The following is a 20,038-nucleotide window of genomic DNA, read 5'->3' as shown; positions in this document are numbered from 1 at the left end:
TTTTTTCCAATTCTTCCTATTTTTCTTAATAATTTATGGTCATGTACATCGTGTTAAATATATACTTTTAGTATTACGCGTATGTCAATGTCGTGGTTATTCGTTATACATTCAAGTACGCTTGTTTGAAAGTCAATAGACTATTGCCGAATCACGTACTACATATAAATTGTTGACTAGCACGTAAGTGTAATTTCATGTACATCATACAACAGTACTGTGGGCTATAATTCATGAACTGCACAATAGATTTAACGCACCAATTATCTATACATCTATTAGACTGATTCCTGCAGTAGTTTTTACTTTCGACACCCTATGGCCACCGTTTGCACAAAACGGCTATTTATATGTCGGATTGGCACTGGGAGTAGGGTTGTGAGCGTCAAATTAATCTTCTCGAGGATTAGCCATTGATACGGTACACACAGGCGTAGTTTATTGCAATGATAGAATTATTACAGTCTTGACAATTGATCACGACGATTCGGCACCCGCGACACTAGTGACGATGGTCTCGGGCTCAATAACGAATCCGCGGCCAACGGGATGACAACAGAACGTACTCACAAAGTCCAAGTCTGGTTAAAACGTGAAATAACCACTGATCGCGAAGACGTTACTGTTTAATCGATGAGATCGCGAGCGAGAATGACTTTCCCATCCCGATGATGCCACAGAGGAAAACTATATTGGGGTGTGTCTAAGGACACGAGATCATCGGATTCGTCGAGAAAAGCATTCGTTCAGAAAGTAAGGGAAATTGGCGTTGCCACTAATTGGTCAATCTCCATACCGGTGATTAGAAAAACATGCTAGCCGCCCTCGAGGGAAAGTTGCTAGTGGGAGACGCCGCTCGTTGAAAAATAGGTCTCCCCTATCTTCCCGTAGTTGGGACAAAGACCGTTTGTCTGTTTGAAGGACTTTAATTGTCTAAATCTTAAGATTTACAACGGGCCCTCGAGCTAGCTGAACATGTACTGCGGAGACGCATCGACATCTGGCAATCATCTTACTCGAAGAATAGGGTCTGCGTGTGGCGAGCCACGGGGCAGAAACCGTTGGAATGTTTACTGTCGAGTGCCGCCACGAATATTTCTTTTAAGGAGAGCTATAGGATTACTCCATACCTTTGTTAGACGAAACGTTCATCCCTTGGCCGCGGCTACGTTGGGCGACAGACTGTCGCCTCGAGCCAGAGCTCACTATCACCAATGTCGAACAATTACAATCGGATTGAATAACTACAATTGTTTAATTACTGCTATAGTAGACTCTAGGTTACAATGTTGCGGGATTAACCAAAATTCCAAAGACGCCGGTGTTCTTTCATCTCCGACATACATTTGTTCCAATTTTTATTCCACGGATGACGACGTAATAAATTTGTTAACATATAGCAAACTCGATATCGAATATTCATTACATACGTCTAATCCATTATGCCAGTCGTGATTTAAGTTAATATTTACTTTCACGTTAAAAAGACAAAGAAGGTGAAACCATACTAATTACTGTACGTTCTGGTCGTTGTAAAAGATTTTGGATGGAAGAAACATAAACAGCTTGGTTTTCTTTTCCTATTCAAATCCAGTCTCTTTCTATGATAACGCAGCGGATATCATGGAAAACAACGGATATAACATAGTTGATTAAAAAAACCAGTAACACCATAAATTAATTATGCGCATAAAGTTCATATGACTTGTCTACCAACCAACCAACCAACCAAACAGCACAAGTTATGTGATGTAAACAACGTGATGAGATAATCTTTCAAACACGAGTCCAAAATCTACAATGGCACAACTTTTCTTCGAAACAGAGACGTCCAGCTGTTTTTTCTACAGCCCGTTTTCACTATGAATTCAATGGAACACCGTTTGGCCTAAAAGGTGTAGCCACCTGAGCAAAATTTTATACATTTGCGTGGACGTATGCACATCGTTCATCTTCACGAACATTTATACGTAAAGTCACATACACGTATTGTCTCCATAGTTGTTCGAAAATCGTGTCTCCTTGGCGATGAATTACAGTAGAGTTTTGTACAGTAGTGACTTACTTAGAAAAGACAGCGCAAGCGAAACAGAAAAAGGTGTGAGAGTCGGCTTAATAAGATACATATCGGTCAAACAATGTCGGTCTTTTTGATTCAACGCTTGCATAAAATGGTAACAGTTATTCTTTTCGTAAAACAATATCAATTATTTATTAGCATACTATTTTTATAATCAATTTGTTATATTTTCTGTATAATTGATCGCAATTAATCGGTCGTCATTCCCGTTACTGGGGGGAAATGAACCTACAGGGCCCTAGTGTTCCCTTTAACACGCCGCGAAGTTCGACGGTTGAGTAGTGTAAAATGATCCGAATTCAATCGTCCATGAAAGAATACTAATTATCCATCAGTCAATGGTTTATGTTTAATTTTTTTAAATTAAATTTTTACTGATTTTTTGTGAGATTTTTCTGATTAAAATGAGGCCAAACACGATATAATTTACATCACATTTATATGTATATGTCGGAGATAAAAGGACACCGAAGCCTTTCCTTTGGAATTTTGGGAAAACCCCTTAACACATTAATATAGATTCTACTATAGCCGCAATTAAGCAATTGTCGTTATTCAATCCGATTGTATTTGTTCGAGATTTGTGATAATGAACTTGGGCTCGAGGCGACAATCAGTCGCCGAATGTAGCCGCGGTCAAGGGATGAACGCTTTCTCTAACAGAGGTATAGAGAAATTCTATAGCTCTCCTTAAAAGAAATAATTGTAGCGGCACTCGACAGTAAACATTCCAACGGTTTCTGTCCCGTGGCTCGCCACACGCAGACCATATTCTCCGAGTAAGATGATTACCAGATGTCGATGCATCTCCACAGTACATGTTCAGCTAGCTTGAGAACCCGTTATAAATTTTAAGATTTAGTTTACTAAAGTCCTTCAAACAGACAAACAGTTTTTGTCCCAACTACGTGAAGATAGGGGAAATGTATTTTTTTCACGAACGACGCTTCCCACTAGCAACCTTCCCACAAGGGCGGCTAGCATCCTTTTCTCGATACCAACATGGAAATTGATCAATTAAGAGCAACGTCAATTTCCCTCACTTTCCGAACAAGGGCTTTTCTCGACGAATCCGATGATCTCGTGTCCTTAGACACACCCCATCACAGTTTTCCTCTGCAGCATCACCCTGACGGAAAGTCATTCTCTCTCGTGATTTCTCAGTAGCGAGTTACATAGTGTCTTTACGCTCGGTGAATATTCTACGTTTTAACAAAGAGTTAGTTTAGTAATACTTGTACCGTAGACAAGCAAGTTGAGTACAACTTGGACTTTGGAAGGAAGCGCATTTTGTTATTCCGCTGACCGCGGATTCGTTATTGAACGTAGGATTATTGTCATTAGCATCTCGAGTATCGAATTACTACGGCTACTTGTCAAATTCTGTAATAATCATATTTGTACTAGTAAATATCTTCTCTGTTACATAACAACAATGGCTAATCCAAATGAAGATTCGTTTCACGCACCTAACCCTAATCATAATGAAATGAAAGCCGAAGCCTTTCCTTGGAAATTTTGGGAGCATCCTCTAGTACTTTAGTCTAGATTTTATTATAGCTGTAATTGTTTAAAATTTGTGATAGCGAGATTGGGTTCGAGGTGACAATTGGTCGCCGAACGTGGCCACGGTCACGAGATAAACGTTTTGCCTAACGGAGGTCTGGAGTGGTTGTATGGGTTTTCCGAGAAGTGTGATTGTGGCGGCAGGCGGCCTCTTGAGCGGGTCTAGCCACGTGTGAGGTTACCTCGGAGGTGTCGAGACAATGGGACATACATTGTATCAATAACCAAACTCCAGGCAGAAACTGCCTAGCAACGGCGTTCGGAACTTCTCGATGCTTCTAACGAGTGCGTATCGAATTGCAGACGAGGCTGGCACTCTTGCGATTGCCTTGGAGAGTGACACATCGAACATTTCTCGTCAATCGTATTTTGCGCCTAAGATTATTTTTTACGCTTAGTAGAGAGTTATCTCGTTGGCCGTGGATTCGTTTGAACCCAACAAAAGCATTGTTAATAGTGTACATAAATTTTTATTCGTAATTCGTATTATTCATTAACTTCATTGTTCATCAAATTTATCATTCATTAGACTTAATTATTTGTTAAGCTTAGTATGAGGTGGTATAGTGATAGGTGCGTAAGGAGCTACTCTTGGTGTTTTTAACGAATAACAGTTTATTAGGACTAATCAACAATCAGAGTTAACAATTAACGGTCAACAATAACATTTAACGGACAACAGGTAACAACTAACAAATAACGATAGACACCGAGATGCCGTTCGTCGCCTTGCTATCGAAAAGGGACCGAGGAGTTACACTTCTAATGACGCAAGCCAGACTGACCCTGCTTTTTGTTTTTCTTCGCGCAGACCTTCCCTTCGTAGCCCATCGATATCCCCACTCGCGTGCATTCATAAGATGTGTCGCCTGTGCTGGCACGAGTATGCTCTTCCGAGAATTCGGCGGAAAGAGTGTGAGGATATCGATGACAGATTGGGCACATGGGTGTTGCGCTTTGGTGGCGTCGCGCTTTGTATCTGGAGCCGTTGAAAAGTTCCGTGGCCCGTGCCGCCACAAGTATTATAATATAGTATTATAGTATTATAATATTATAACTTCATACTTTTCATAGCTTGCATACATTGGAAAGGAAAATATTTGAGTTTCGAAAGTTATTAATCCTCTTTAAGAACCCACTAATCCAATAATACGAAGCATAATTGTTAGAATTTAATCTCGGAATTAAGATTAATAATCTCTGGGAGACATAATGTTTGTGTTGAAATAATGTTATGTGATATTTATTAAACAATTATTACAGGGAATATAAGTGAGTGTTGTGGAATGTAGACAGTTGGCTAGTTATTCTCAGACTGACTGACTTAGTGACCCATGCCCCTTAAAAAGGTTTTGAACCCCACTCTCTATGCAGTAAAGAGTGTGACCTGAGTAGATGTCTGTGTGGCTTCACGGAACCTTCTAGCAGCTTCTCGATACAAAGCGCTACGCCGTCTAGGTGCGACACCGACGTGCCCAATGTTTCGTCCATATCCTTACGCTTCTTCCGCCGAATTCTCGGAAGAGCATGCACGTGCCAGCCGCCGCGGTACATCTAACGAACGTACGCTAGTGGGGACATCGCTGGGCAACGAAGGGAAGAATCCGTTCGATCAATCACCTCATCTATATGCGATTAATATCGTTGTATTCCAATACTCTTCCTCAACGATATTAGTCGCCAATCATTAATTCTGTAAATTGTATTTCTGTAACAGAAAATTCAATTTAATTGCACTTGAGGTTTTAGTTAGTGAATCAGCTATCATTTGATCCCGTACCCTTCAGGTTGACCCATGTAAACTGTTTCCTGCTGTTGTCTGCACGTTTCTGAATGTCTGTAGTGTGCCTTACTACTGGCGCAAACACTTTGTCGTAATCCTTTCCAAATTTTGTGAAAAGCTTTTTGCGACGAGTCTTGCCTTATATCTTACAATTTTGCCTTCGATGTTTCTCTTTATCTTGTAGACCCATCTACATCCAATAACCTTTCGCTGTTTAGGTGGAATCACAAGGTCCCAAGTTTTGTTATTTTTTAGTGAATCCATTTCCTCGTCCATCGCCTTTATCCACAGTTCTGCATTTGGCCTTGATAATGCATTCTTTCGATCCTTTGGTTCTTCTGGGCTAACTGTCATGTTTAGTGCTCCCATGTACCTATCGGGAGGAACTCCTTTATTTGATCTTTTTGATCGCCTTGGCTCTGAACCTTGAATATCTTTATTTGTTACTTTACTTTCCTTGTCTTTGTCTTCGGATTGATCTTTGGGTCCTTTTTCTTCAATAATATTCTTATTGTTGTCTCTTCTGTTTTCCTCAGTTTTATTAATTGTATCTTCAGTAATAGTCTGTTCTTCAAAAATAATTTCTTCAGTCCCGGATTCCTTATGAGTTTCAAGAAAGATCACATTACGGCTTATCTTTACTTTATCTGTAGCTTATCTGTACTTTATCTCTATCAAGTAATCTGTATGCTTTTGATTCTTCCGAATATCCGAAAAACCTTAATTTTTACTGCTCTCTCGTCTAATTTTCTTCGACACTCTTGAGGTATATGTGCATATGCCATAGTACCAAAAGGACGAAGATTTTTGACGTCAGGTAGCTTAGAATACCATAATTCATACGGCGTCTTACCTGTGTGTTTTGTGGGTATGACATTTTGCAGGTAGTTGGCTGTGTGTATTGCCTCACCCCAGTACTTCTTGTCCATGTCGGCGTCAATAAGCATACATTTAGCCATTTCTATTAGAGAGCGATTCTTCCTTCCAGCGACTCCATTTTGCTGCGGCGAGTATCCTGCTGTATACTGAATCTTTATGCCTTCATTATGAAAATAACTTCTCAGGTTGTTGTTGACGTATTCCCTTCCTCGACCCGATCTTATTACTTTAGGTATCTTATTTAATTGATTTTTCATTGATTGTACAAATTCTTTAATATATTTCGTGGTTTCATGTTTTGTTTCCATCTGATATATTCTAGTAAATCTACTGAAATCATCAATTATAGTTAAAACATACCTCTTCTTACCTGGAGTTGCAGTCTGCATTGGGCCACAAACATCTGTATGTATGAGATCCAGAATACTACTCGTCCTCGTCGTTGATTCTTTAGAGAAAGGTTTTTTCGCCATTTTTCCTTTTATACAGCACTCGTAAATTTCTCTTCTTCCGCAGTCCTTTATCTTTATCCCGGTTGCAAGGCCGTTTTCTAATTGCTTTATCACATCTATGTTTCTATGCCCGAAACGCTTATGCCACGTATGTTGACAGTTTTCATTGTGTTCCCTTTCCTTAATAGTACATGCGCTTTCGATGGTCGGCAGTAGATATAAGTTGCTTGAGGCTTTAGCGAACAGTTCTACTACTTCATCTTTTATAATACGACAACCGTCATTCTCGAAACTTACTTTATAGCCGTCATTTGTTAATTTTTTCACCGAAAGTAAGTTCGAGCTTAGTCCAGGTATGTACAACACATTGTCAACGTGCATGTTTATCACTTTACCGTTACTTGGGTACTTTATGATGCCTGATTCTTTGCCTTTTACATGAACTGCCTTAACTTCGTCTGCTAGAAGTACAAAACCCTTTTCATCTGGATTGAAGCTGTTGAAAAAATTTCTGTCTGCCGTCATGTGGCTCGTAGCCCCTGAGTCAATAATCCATACATCTTGGGAAACATCTTGGGAAATTTTCTCAGATGCCTTATGTTCTGTACTCACCAAAGCTTGCTGTTCCTCATCAGATGTTTATTCCATCATCTTATTCACTTTATCTTTCTTTGTTTTCCATGTGGCGTAATTACGGCAATCCTTCTTCATGTGCCCGGGTTTCTTACAAAAGAAACATTTCGAATGTCGGAGATGAAAGGACATCGGAGCCTTCCCTTTGGAAATTCGGGAAAATCCCTTAATACCGTAATCTAGATTCTATAATAGGTGTAATTAAACAATTGTCGTCATTCGATCCGATTGTATTTGTTCGAGATTTGTGATAATGAGCTTGGGCTCGAGGCTACATCTAACAAAGGTATGGAGTGATTCTATAGCTCTCCTTAAAAGAAATATTTGTGGCGGCACGCGACAGTAAACATTCCAACGGTTTCTGTTCCGTGGCTCGCCATACGCAGACCCTATTCTTCGAGTATGATGGTTACTAGATTCCGACGCATCTCCACAGTACATGTTCAGCTAGCCTGAGGGCCCGTTATGAATCTTAAAATTTAGTTGACTAAAGTCCTTCAGACAGACAAACAATCTTTGTCCCAGCAACGGAAAGATAGGGCAGACCTATTTTGCAACGAACGACGTCTCCCACTAGCAACTTTCCCTCGAGGGCGGCTAGCATCTTTTTCTAACCACCGATATGGAGATTAATCAATTAGCAGCAACGCCAATTTCCCTTACTTTCTGAACGAAGGCTTTTCTAGACGAATCCGATGATCTCGTGTCCTTAGACACACCCCATTATAGTTTTCCTCTGTGGCATCATCGGGACGGGAAAGGCATTCTCGCTCGCGATCTCACTGATGAAAGGAGTAACCCTTTACGACCAGTGAATATTACGCATCCGACTTAGATTTTGTGAGTACGTCCATCTATCATCCCGTCGACCGCGGATTCGTTATTGAACCTAGGATCATTGTCATTAGTTTCTCGAGTATCTAATTACCACGGTTACTTGTCCGGTTCTACGATAATCGTATTTGCACTAGTCAATGTCTTCTCCATTGCGTAATGACAACGTGTAATCCCAACGAAGATTCGTTTCACGCCCCTAACCCTAATTCTAATGTAAACCCGACATATATATTACCTCGTCATTTATTACGTGACAAAATAAACATCGCTGAGAGAGTCGAAAATTTGTCTCTTCAAATTTTAAGCGGATACGAGTTATCCCGACTACTTCGCGGAACTGATCACTGCAAGCAGTTTCCGGTGTTTTCTTTGTCTGCTCCAGCGATAATGCAATTACTCATAAACTTTCAAAGTAAGAAAAACGAAGTTTTCATATTTTTTATTTCATTGTTATAAAACTATTTAATTGGATTTTTGAGAATCTTACGATCAAAATGATATTGAACGATAGCTAAGCACTCCAAATGCGCAACGTTTAGTCAACTGCACAGAAGACGATACCTAAGTCCGACACAGCTCTTTGAAGTTACAATGAATGTTAATACTAAATCCGTCGTTTAGAGATACCTTTGGCTTCTTGCGACACTAAACTAAACAACTTCCGTTATTTGCTGACTAGTCCAAATGGATCCAGACACTGGTTAAATTCTATTTCTTTTGACTTTATTTGTCTAGATATAAAATCTGTAAGGTATCTCGTTGTATCTCAATTGCTTCTCTTGTTTCTTATTCTTACATTCACCGTATTCACAAAACAACGATCCAAAGACAAGTAATAGCGGTCAGTTTGTGAAAGGTGCTCGTTAACAAATCTTAAATTACAACGAAATGAAATTGTTGAACACCTTAAAATTGAAAATTATCGAACTAAGTAGGAAAAAGGCCACAATGTTTGTAGAAAAACTGAATAATTGTATTATAATTCACCAATATCGCCATTTTCAATTTAACAAAATTACATCGTAATTATATTTCAGGTATGCGTGAACCAAAATACTAATCATAAAAAGAAATTTGCTGTATGTAGCGAAAAACCGAGTTACGTCGCGTGAGATAAACCGTACGCCATCATCTCGTTGTCAAACATCGGCGCCTCTACATATTCATGGAGGCGGACACACCTGGACCCCGAACGAGGACTGTAGGCGAGGGTCGCGGCCCGCCGAGGAGGGGACACGCGCGCCCACCGCCAAGATGGAAGGTTAAGGAGATGAACGGGGATCTACTCCGGAAGGCTGCCATAGGAACAGCTTGGAGCTGGGAAGCCCCGACGACGACGACCGAGACAAACGTGGAAGAGGAAGCCGAGAACCTGCGCCGAGCCATGACAGCAATCTGCGACGCATCCATGCCACGTGCCACACCAGGTACGGTGCGAGGCAGGGCAGTCTACCCTGCCTGACATCGCGGAGCTGAGGACGAGATGCGTCCGGGCCCGAAGACAGTACCTAAGGGCCCGCCGCTGGCGACGACACAACGAAGAAGTCTCCTCGCGCTACCGGGCGTACCGCGTGCTACGGCGCTCGCTGCAAAAGGAGATTAAAAACGCGAAGGACCGTGCCTGGTCCGAACTGATCGGAACAGTCGAGGCCGACCCATGGGGAAGGCCGTATAGGACGGTGACACGGAAACTGCGCGCGAAGGGCTCCCTGGCAACGACGGAAATGGAACCTGCGCTGCTGCGGCAGATCATCGCGACACTGTTCCCCTCGCAAGAAGACAGGGCGACAGAACGGCCGCGGGAACCGACGCGGATGTTGGAATGGAGCGATGACTGGGAAGTCACAGAGGAGGAGATATGGGAGGCGGCCAGAAGAATGGCCTCCCGCGACGTGGCGCCGGGCCCGGACGGAATCTCGGGTCGGATCTGGGGGGAAGTGATGGGAGTCATGGCCCCCAGACTTCGGCGCCTCCACACAAGATACCTGAAAGAGGGAGCTTACCTCCGGGCATGGCAGACGGCGAGGCTGGTCTTGCTCCATAAAGAGGGTCGACCGACGACCTCGCCGTCAGCGTACTGGCCGATATGCCTGCTAGACGAGGTCGGCAAACTACTCGAGAGTTGGCACGAAAGCCAGTACGGCTTCCGGAAGGAACGCTCGACGACTGACGCCGTCAGACGCGCGCGGCACTGGCAGAGGACAGAGTTTCCCGGAACGACGTGGCGCTGGCGGTTTCCCTGGACATCGTCAACGCGTTTAACTCCATGCCGTGGGACAGGATACTGACGGCCCTGGAGCACTTCGAGGTTCCCAGCTACCTCGTCCGGCTGTTCCGGGCCTACCTCGACGACACGTGGATTTGCTACAGCAGCAAGGAGGGAGAGGAAAGGCGACCTGTCGAACGCGGAGTCCCGCAGGGCTCGGTGCTGGGACCAATCCTATGGAACATTGCGTACGACGAGGTACTGCGATGCCCCCAGGCGCGGCCATGGCGTGCTACGCGGACGACACCCTGGTCCTGGTCGGGGGTCGTGGCTGGCACGAGACACTGCGCATCGGCGAAATCGCAACGGCCTGCGCAATCCGTGCCCTGCGCGGATTGGGCCTGAGGGTCTCCCCTGCGAAGTCAGAGTCCACCTGGTTCTACGACAAGAAGCGGCGGGGGACCCCACCGCCCGGCCTATGCATAAACATGGCAGGCGAAACCGTCCAGGTGGGATCGCAAATGAAATACCTGGGTCTTGTCATCGACAGCCAGTGGACGTTCGAGCCACACTTCGACTGCCTGATTCCGAAAGTGTCGGTGGCCGCTAATGCCGCATGCGGCCTGCTACCGAACATCGGCGGGGCGGGAGACGCGGTGCGCCGACTTCACGAGGGTGTCATTCTGTCCCTAGTGATGTACGGGGCCCCGGTATGGGCGGACGACCTGATGGCTAGCCGCCGCAGCATCCTGCTTCTGAGGAGGCTACACAGGGTAACCGCCATCAAAGTCATTAGGGGATACCGGACGGTCTCTCACGCGTCGGCGAGCGCCCTAGCCGCGTCCCCCCCGTGGGAGCTCCGGGCGCCAGCGCTCAAAAAGTGATACACCCACCGGAGAGTATTGCATCCGGGAGAAGATCCGACCGAGCAGGCGGCTTCGAATGGCATAGGAACCGCTAAGGAGGACACGTGGGACCGGTGGCGATCCCAGCTGATCAACGAGGGAGGTGAACATCGGGGCGCGGAGGCGGTCCTCCCAAACTGGGAGGCATGGAGAAGCCGCCACGGCCTCCCGCTCACATTCAGAATGACCTAGATGTTCACCGGACACTGCGTGTTCGGCGAGTTCCTAAAGAGAATTGGACGGGAGACGACAGACATCTGCCACCACTGTGGAGAGGACAGGGACACGGCGCAGCAAACACTGGAGCTCTGCCCGGCGTGGAAGCTGCCCCGACACTCCCTGCGGCACGCCACAAGAGGAACACTGACCCCCCTGCGATTATAGGGGCGATACTGAGAGGGCCACAGGAATACGAGGCCGTCCGCCACTTCTGCGAGCGAGTTATGCTCGCGAAGGAGCGAGCGGAAAGGGAGAGGAAGAAAAACTCTCACCCCTGCAGGATAAGACGATGGAGAAGGATGGCAGTCAGGCGACCTAGAACCGCACCACCGCCGTCCCAACGGACCACGCCTGAAGGAGCGCAGCGCTAGGGGCAAGGACCCCCCTAACGCCAGCTCAATAGACGGAAGATACTAGGACTGGCTCGAACAAGAGGACTCGCGAGAAGGGCGCAACAGAAGTTAATTCATTGAGGTTCCTGGAGCACCCCCGTCGCACTCGTAGGATAGTCATCGTGGAGTTTTAGTCGGTAGGAGTCCGACACTGCTCTGCTGCTACGCGTCCACTGCAGCATCGGAGTGTCCATGAGGATTTCTCCACGTACAAAAAAAAAAAAGAAAAAGTTCGAAGAGCGTTGTACTCGACATTTGCTGCGTTATACAGCGCACGACAGAAGGTTCGCACTGTGTCAACACTGCTCTCTGTCAAAACCGATGCAATTTTACTACTTTTTAACGTTCGGGGCCAAAAATTCAATTCAACGAACCTCCGCTGTTTTTCGGCATACATGGGCAGTTCGTAGCACGTTGTACTCCTCATTTGCTGCTATATACTGAGCACATCAGAAGGATTGCACTGTGTCTATACTGCTGCCTGCCAAATCCGATGCAACTTTAATTTTTTTTAATGCTCAAGACTAAAAATTCAATTCAACGAATCTCCGCTGCTTATCGGGATACATGGACAGTTCGAAGCGCGTTGCACTCGACATTTTCTGCTTTATACAGCGCACATCAGAAGGTTCGCACTGTGTCAACACTGGTCCCTGTCAAAACCGATGCAATTTTCATTTTTTTAATGCTCAAGGCTAAAAATTCACATCAACGAACCTCCGTTGTTTTTCGGCTTACATGGACAGCGTGAAGCGCGTTGTACTCGTCCTTTGCTGCTTTATGCAGCGCACATCAGAAGGTTTGCACTGTGTCAACACTGCTCCCTGTTAAACCGCTCGTCTTCGCTGTATCGTAGTAACCATCGGTGCAAGTAGCAGCTTGTGCAAGAGAATAAATATGAACCTAGCGCGGAACGTGATGCGAACAGTAGCGGCGAGTCGAACGAAGCTCTTGGTGCTAATTATTAAAGTTAAAGTACTGTCGACTATAAACGGATGAAGAACACGCACTCAACTTATTTATTATTCATACTAACTCTTCCGAATTTTTCGAACGTAGATGATTGATTAATGTATCAAAAACTGAATAATTCGCAATGACGTATGTATTTTCGACCACTCGCGGGGAGACGCAATCGCGAGAAGAGACGTCAACGGGAGTCGTAAATTCCCGTTACGATTATAATAATCAACACCACGAGTTGATCGATCCCCTGATTTCCGTTAAGATAATAAGGGTGATTCAGTTATTATAACAGTGTGATTCACAGAATTATAAGGTTTTTATTTCCAGCACTTAAGTTACACTGTTGAGTAGATATGTGGCAGATGAAAAGAGAGTTTTGCGTTTCGTCCGGGGACTACCGGTGGACTCGTCAGTAAGGCTATGCCCGGTAGTCCCTGCCTTAGACGTAGAGGGAGTCTCGCTAGGTGCGGTATTTGTATCAATCGTCCGTATATTCGACCGCTAGCGAGATAGACAGACTCGTTGTCGTCGTAGCCCTCTAGTGTTGGCGGTTGGTACCCGCGGATCACCCGGGAGGTGTTCCGCCGCGTCGATACCTCGACCTGTCGGCGTCCTATTGATACCGACAACTTTTCGCACGAAGATAAGGTAGATATGCACAGTAGAGGAAGGTTCTTGGAGTTGAACTTGGCATGTTAGTGGACGTTGCACTAGAAGATACTTAATAGAGGAAGTGAATGTTCGGTGATCCCGAGAACTGACTTGGATAGTTGATGTGAGTTAGACTTAGACGCTGACTTCTCAAGCGTCTGTAGAAGAAGTAGTTGACTTAACCCCGCTAAAGTCGTAGGAGAAGTCGTTGACTTGACCCTCCTGAGGTCGTAGGAGAAGTAGTTGTCTTGACCCCACTTGTAATATCGGAATATATTAAAGGTGTAATTTTGTCCGATTAATTATAATTTATTAACAATGGATTGAAAATACAGATATTAGTTAGACAGAGAAACGATGTTTGATTAACAGGAAAACTAAATGCAACGCTCGTATTTACAACAAATAACTTGACAACTATTTGGTAACTCTCTCTCTCTCTCTCTCTCTCTCTCTCTCTCTCTCTCTCACTAGCAACTCTAACACTCGACAACACTCGCAACTCAATTCTAACGACTCTATGCTTCGACGTCTCGATCAACTCTGATTCTCGCAACACGCACACTTTTCGATTCGCCTTGGATAGCGAAACCGTCCTTCTTCTAACGTTGCCTATTGTTTCCCTCATACCTATGTAAGAACTACCAACTACGTGCCTTTAGTCACGTAGGCACTCTTAAATGTAAACGAACCACAGAAACACGACGTACACGGTTTTTCCATTTTCAGCCGATCTCCAATCAAAGCTATTCTACGATATCACAATCGGCCTTTCCTGACAATCACATCTGCCCTCAGATGTGCTCATCATCGCCGCTCGCACTTACATCACTATCGTCAGCATTCCACCATTTCATGTGATCGGCTGCCGTGGAAGTTGTACGTGGCCCTTCGTGCTCCCCCTCTCGCTGCACTATGTATCGGTCATTTCGCAGGACTTTTATCACCCGATACGGTCCAAGAAACTTCGGATGCAGCTTTAGCCCGGGACCCCTCTGCATCCTCTCGATTGCCACTAGATCTCCCGTCCTGTATGCTGTCGCCTTCTTGCGTCTCCTGTTATACGCCCGCTTGTTGCGGATTTGGATCTCCTCAATCCGTCTCTTTGCATCCGCACGCAGCTGATCTCGTTCCTCTTGGAACACCGCGGCCTGTTCGTCCTCGATGCTACTGCTCCTCTTTCGCTCCTCCTCTATCTTCCTCTCCGTTGTTTGTTTACCCATTTCACTCTTGTCAGGGGCTTTGATCGTCGTGGCAGCATCGTGACATTTTCGTAGGCTCGGTTCGTATATGGAAGACGTTAACAACTTACCATCTACCGAGACTATGATCTCTTTTCTTTCGAAGGTCTTCACGTTCATCGTGTCCTCGACAATCCCATCGTCGTCCTCGTCATCCACATACTCTGTATATCGAATCTTCGTATCGATATTATTGGAGGGATTCCGCGCGTGCGACTTCCCTTGTCTTTTCGTTCGCCTTGCATTCACTCTCTTCGAGTCTATCCGAAAACTTGAAACAACCCTCACACCCGCAACGCTATCCTTCTCAGTAAATTCGCAAATATCATCAACAACATCCTGTTGCTGTTGTTTAGCCAGATTCTTCCTCCTCGTGATGTTCGCTAAGTCCTCGTGCTAGCCGCAAGAATCCGACGAGGACACCATCTCGTGGTCCACTTTACCAATCACCACGTGTCTTGCCACTATTCTCCGTTCCTCCGACACTTGCTGCACAGCTGCCCGATACTTCTTCAAAACTTCTGCTAACTCTTCTTTATTTTCTTCCAATTGCGACAGTAGCTCAGTTCGTTCGCGACTAGCTACATTAATCACGATCTTCTGCTTCGGAACGTAGCCGCAGTACTTCCTGCAACGAAGCCTGCGTCTCATTCGGTTCTTGCTCCAGTGCCTGTTTCGCTTTAACTGCAACTGCTCTAGCGCATTCTGCATCTTCTAACTGGTTCTTCAGCTGTGCTACTTCCTCCTCCGTTTTGCTACCAAATGTTAACTCCTCAAGCTCTTGGCCCAATGTCCGCAATCTTTCTTCCTTCAATTCGATTTCCAATCTTGCGTCACTAAGGTTCTGTTCTATGGTAAACTTCTCCGCGATCGCGATTTCTTTTTCTCTAGCTAATCTTTTACGTTGCGCTTTCTCTTGCCGTAGATCGTTCATTAGATTCTGAGTTTCTGAATCAAATTTGCGCTGTTTCTTTTCCAGAAGATTATTCATAGCTGTTTGTTCTTCCAACAGTAGTCTCAAGTCGTGCATCTCGCCATTCAGACTTTGCACGCGTCGTTTCCATTGTCCAACAACCTGACGTTGTTCCTCGACCTCTTCGTAAGCATCAGCTAATTTCTTCTCCAATTGCTTCTTAAATCCAACCAGTTGCTCAAGATCATCCTCATGTTGCTGGGCACTTACTACATTTTCAAACTCATTCCTTAACGCCTTTTTTAGCTTTGCCCAGGACTTCGCGCATCGCTCTTGTCGTACGAAGGCCTGAGCGGAGCCTGTGAGTAATTTCTTAGCATAGGTCACCATGTGGGCGTCTGAGCAACCACACACTTCTGCCATTTCCTCGAAGTCTTCCACCCACTGATTTACACTCAGCAGATCATCCTCGCTGAATTTCTCTAATGACTCTTCTACGTCTTTAAGACTCAACATCGAACCGACGCATACCTTCTAGTGATACTCATTGCGGTCCTGATACACCGCTCGCGTGCCTCTCCTGTATTCTCGCGCGCCTTGTTTGTCGTCCTCGCCTTTACTTTCGTCGGAGCTCTCTTCTTCCGACGATACATCGTCTCCTTCTAGGGCCGCCTGTAGCCGCGCGCGTAGTTCGGATTTTCTTCCTGTTACCTTCAACCCCAAGCTAGCGAGACGCGCTCTCAGCTCTTTCGTCCTCAGCTTCTCGAGGTCTTCAACGTTCGCCATTTTATTCTATTCTTTTTCTACTCCCGCACAAATAGCTCCGTTAAATCGTGTAGTTTTCTGTCTTATTCGATCCCGGAGGGGCCCCCACTTGTAATATCGAAAAATAAGGATAGAAATTTTCTTTTTCGATTACTTACAATTTATTAATATTAAATTGAATATACAAATATAAATTGGACAGAGAACGATATTTAACGGAAACTAAATGCAATACTCGTATCTATATCAAATAACTTTACAGTTATTTGATCACTCTCGTCACAACGAATCTAACACACACACTCTCTCTCTCTAACAACTCTATCAATTCTCACGACTCTACTCTTCGACGACTCGAAACCTCTAACGACTTTACTCTTCGACAACTCGAAACCTCTAACGACTCTACTCTTCAACGACTCAATTCGCTCTGATCTTCGCCAATACACTCCTGCTCGGTCGTGCTCGCTCTTGCAGCAGGTTGGTGGTGGTGAAGGTTGGTGGACTAGGAAGGGTCTTAACCGCTCTCGATAGAAAGTTGCTAGTAGGAAGCATCGTGCGTGAGAAAAACTAACTTTCCCTTATCAAGCCGTAGTAGACAATAGTCTTTAGAAATGATTCAGAAAACAGCTGTTTGTTGGTTCTGAAGAACCTTAGCTAGCAAATTACTGGAATTTATGATGGGTTCTTAAGACGAGCGGGTACGCAGCAAGGATGAGCGGACATCTGGTTCTCGTCTGGCCCGCGGTGTATGGCCTGGTCTAGGTAGAGGGTCGCCCGACGTAACAACGTAAGCTGAGCGCGGCTCATCGATTTATACCCTTGCGTATTCCTCTTCCTGTGCATTGGTTCCTTTGAATTTGCCGGAACACACCGAGATCAAAAACGTTTGATCTAATGTACAAAAGGCTAATGTACAAAAAGTTAAAGACGTCCTGTAGAAGAGTAACAGCCGTCCGGAGCTTGCCAATCGGATCATAACACCGGTACCAACACAGCCGAAATCTGCCGAACGGGATCGTCGACTCACAGATATTAAAAAAAGCAAGCGCGATGCGAGAAGCGGTTGAGACATAAGAATCAAAACAGAAACCCTGATATAGTTCTTATATCTGAAATCAATCATATAATATAATCAATAATATCATAAATCATATAATAATAATCAATCAATAATCAAAATTAGAACTGCTCTTGTTCTAAACTTGTGTCCATTTATTAAAAGGCTCATGTATTTTCCTGCGTAAACACCTAAATCATACGTATAACCGCTCGGTAAACATAATTTGTATTATTTGATGTCGTATTTATGATATTTCCCTTTGGTATATTAGCGGAAATTTATCATTCTTATTTTTATTCTGGTAGAAATTTGCAAAATTCCAAAGAAGATATTCGAAATCCAAATTCAGGAATTTATGTCGCAAAAGTATTGATGATAAATTCTGTAGTAGGTTTAAGATCCTGCATGGTTCCAAACCTGTTGCTAAAATCCATGTTGATATAATCCTAATTTCCCCAAATTTTCATCTTTATTTTTACACTGCGATTTAAGGCAAGGAAAATGATTGAAAGTTTCTTTTGTTCTTGTTTCAAATCATTTTTTCTTCTTAAAAAGGATTTTAAGAAATATAAAAAATATGTCGGGTTTACATTAGAATTAGGGTTAAGGGCGTGAAACGAATCTTCGTTTGGGTTACACGTTGTCGTTATGCAATAGAGAAGACATTGACTAGTGCAAATATGATTATTATAGAACCGGACAAGTAACCGTGGTAGTTAGGTACTCGAGAAACTAATGACAATGATCCTAGGTTCAATAACGAATCCGCGGTCGACGGGATGATAGATGAACGTACTCACAAAATCTAAGTCGGATGCGTAATATTCACTGGTCGTAAAGGGTTACTCCTTTCATCAGTGAGATCGCGAGCGAGAATGCCTTTCCCGTCCCGATGATGCCACAGAGAAAAACTATAATGGGGTGTGTCTAAGGACACGAGATCATCGGATTCGTCGAGAAAAGCCTTCGTTCAGGAAGTAAGGGAAATTGGCGTTGCTGCTAATTGGTCAATCTCCATATCGGTGGTTAGAAAAAGATGTTAGCCGCCCTCGAGGGAAAGTTGCTAGTGGGAGACACCGCTCGTTGAAAAATAGGTCTCCCCTATTTTCCCGTAGTTGGGACAACGACTGTTTGTCTGTTTGAAGGACTTTAGTTGACTAAATCTTAAGATTTATAACGGACCCTCGAGCTAGCCGAACATGTACTGCGGAGACGCATCGACATCTGGCAATCATCTTACTCGAAGAATAGGGTCTGCGTGTGGCGAGCTACGGGACAGAAACCGTTGGAATGTTTACTGCCACCTGCCGCTACAAATCTTTCTTTTAAGCAGAGCTATAGGGTTACTCAATGCCTTTGTTAGACGGAGAGTTCGTCCCGTTGACCGCTGCTACGTTTCCCTGTTTCGGTTAAGATAACAGAGGTGGTTTAATGAATGTAACACTGTATTAACAGGTTAACATAGAATGATATATTTTATAATATTATGATGAATATGTTACAGAAATTTGACTCGACTTTGCGATATCTCTAGATAAATTCGTTTGCTCTGCAGATTTGTCGAAGTGTCACGTTTGACTCGTCAGAAGTAACTGATCATCCTTCGATTATTCCTTTGTCTCATTTGAAAGACGTCCCCCACTATGCTCGGGTCACGCCACCGCACGCGCCTATGATCACGCATGCCTCTTGTTACGTCGTGCGACATTCTATCTAGGCCAGGCCACACACCGCGGACGGGATGGCAACCAGATGTCCGCACGCCTTCACTACGTACCTTCAATAGTGTTAAGAGCCAATCATAAATCTTAGAGGAATTTCTAAGGTCCTTCAGACCGAACCAAACATCTGCACTAAGTCACTGTCTAAAGGTTATTGTTTACTACGGAAAGATAGGAGAAGTTCGTCTTTCTCATGTACGATGTTTTACACTAGCAACTTTCTCTCGAGGCGGTTAACACCCTTCCTCCACTCTTCCACACCAATCCAGAAAATTAACCTATTACCAGAGAAGTCCTTCCCTCACTCTCCCAACAAGAACTTGGTCTTAACAAATCAGCTTTTCTCGCATCATTAGACCCACCCATCGCAAGTTTCCTCCGCTGCATCATCGTTACAGAAAGTCAGTCATTACACGTTTTTTGAACCTTCAACATCTAAGCGTGCGTCGCGTACAACACCTTGTTACTCTAGCTATCAATCGAATTAATTGTACATTTCTAGTTAAGAAGTTGTTGGAATAAACATTAATTGTATTCGTTAATTCAGTGTAAAATCAATTTAACCATCCCTATTATCGCAAACGAAATTAGGGGATCGATCACTTTGTGGCGTCGATTATCCAATCGTAACGGGAATTTACGACTCCCATTGACGTGCTTCCTCACGATCGTGTCTCCCCGCAAATGGTCGAAACATTTTGGTCCTTCGAGCCGGATAACGTGTCAATGAGAGGTGTACTTGCCAGTGACCACACCATGCCACTTG

The sequence above is a fragment of the Bombus vancouverensis genome, chromosome 11 (assembly GCF_051014615.1).
Source record: "Bombus vancouverensis nearcticus chromosome 11, iyBomVanc1_principal, whole genome shotgun sequence".
In the NCBI taxonomy this organism is placed as follows: domain Eukaryota; kingdom Metazoa; phylum Arthropoda; class Insecta; order Hymenoptera; family Apidae; genus Bombus; species Bombus vancouverensis.
The sequence above is the reverse complement of the archived record's forward strand: the minus strand, read 5'-3'. Positions refer to the sequence as shown.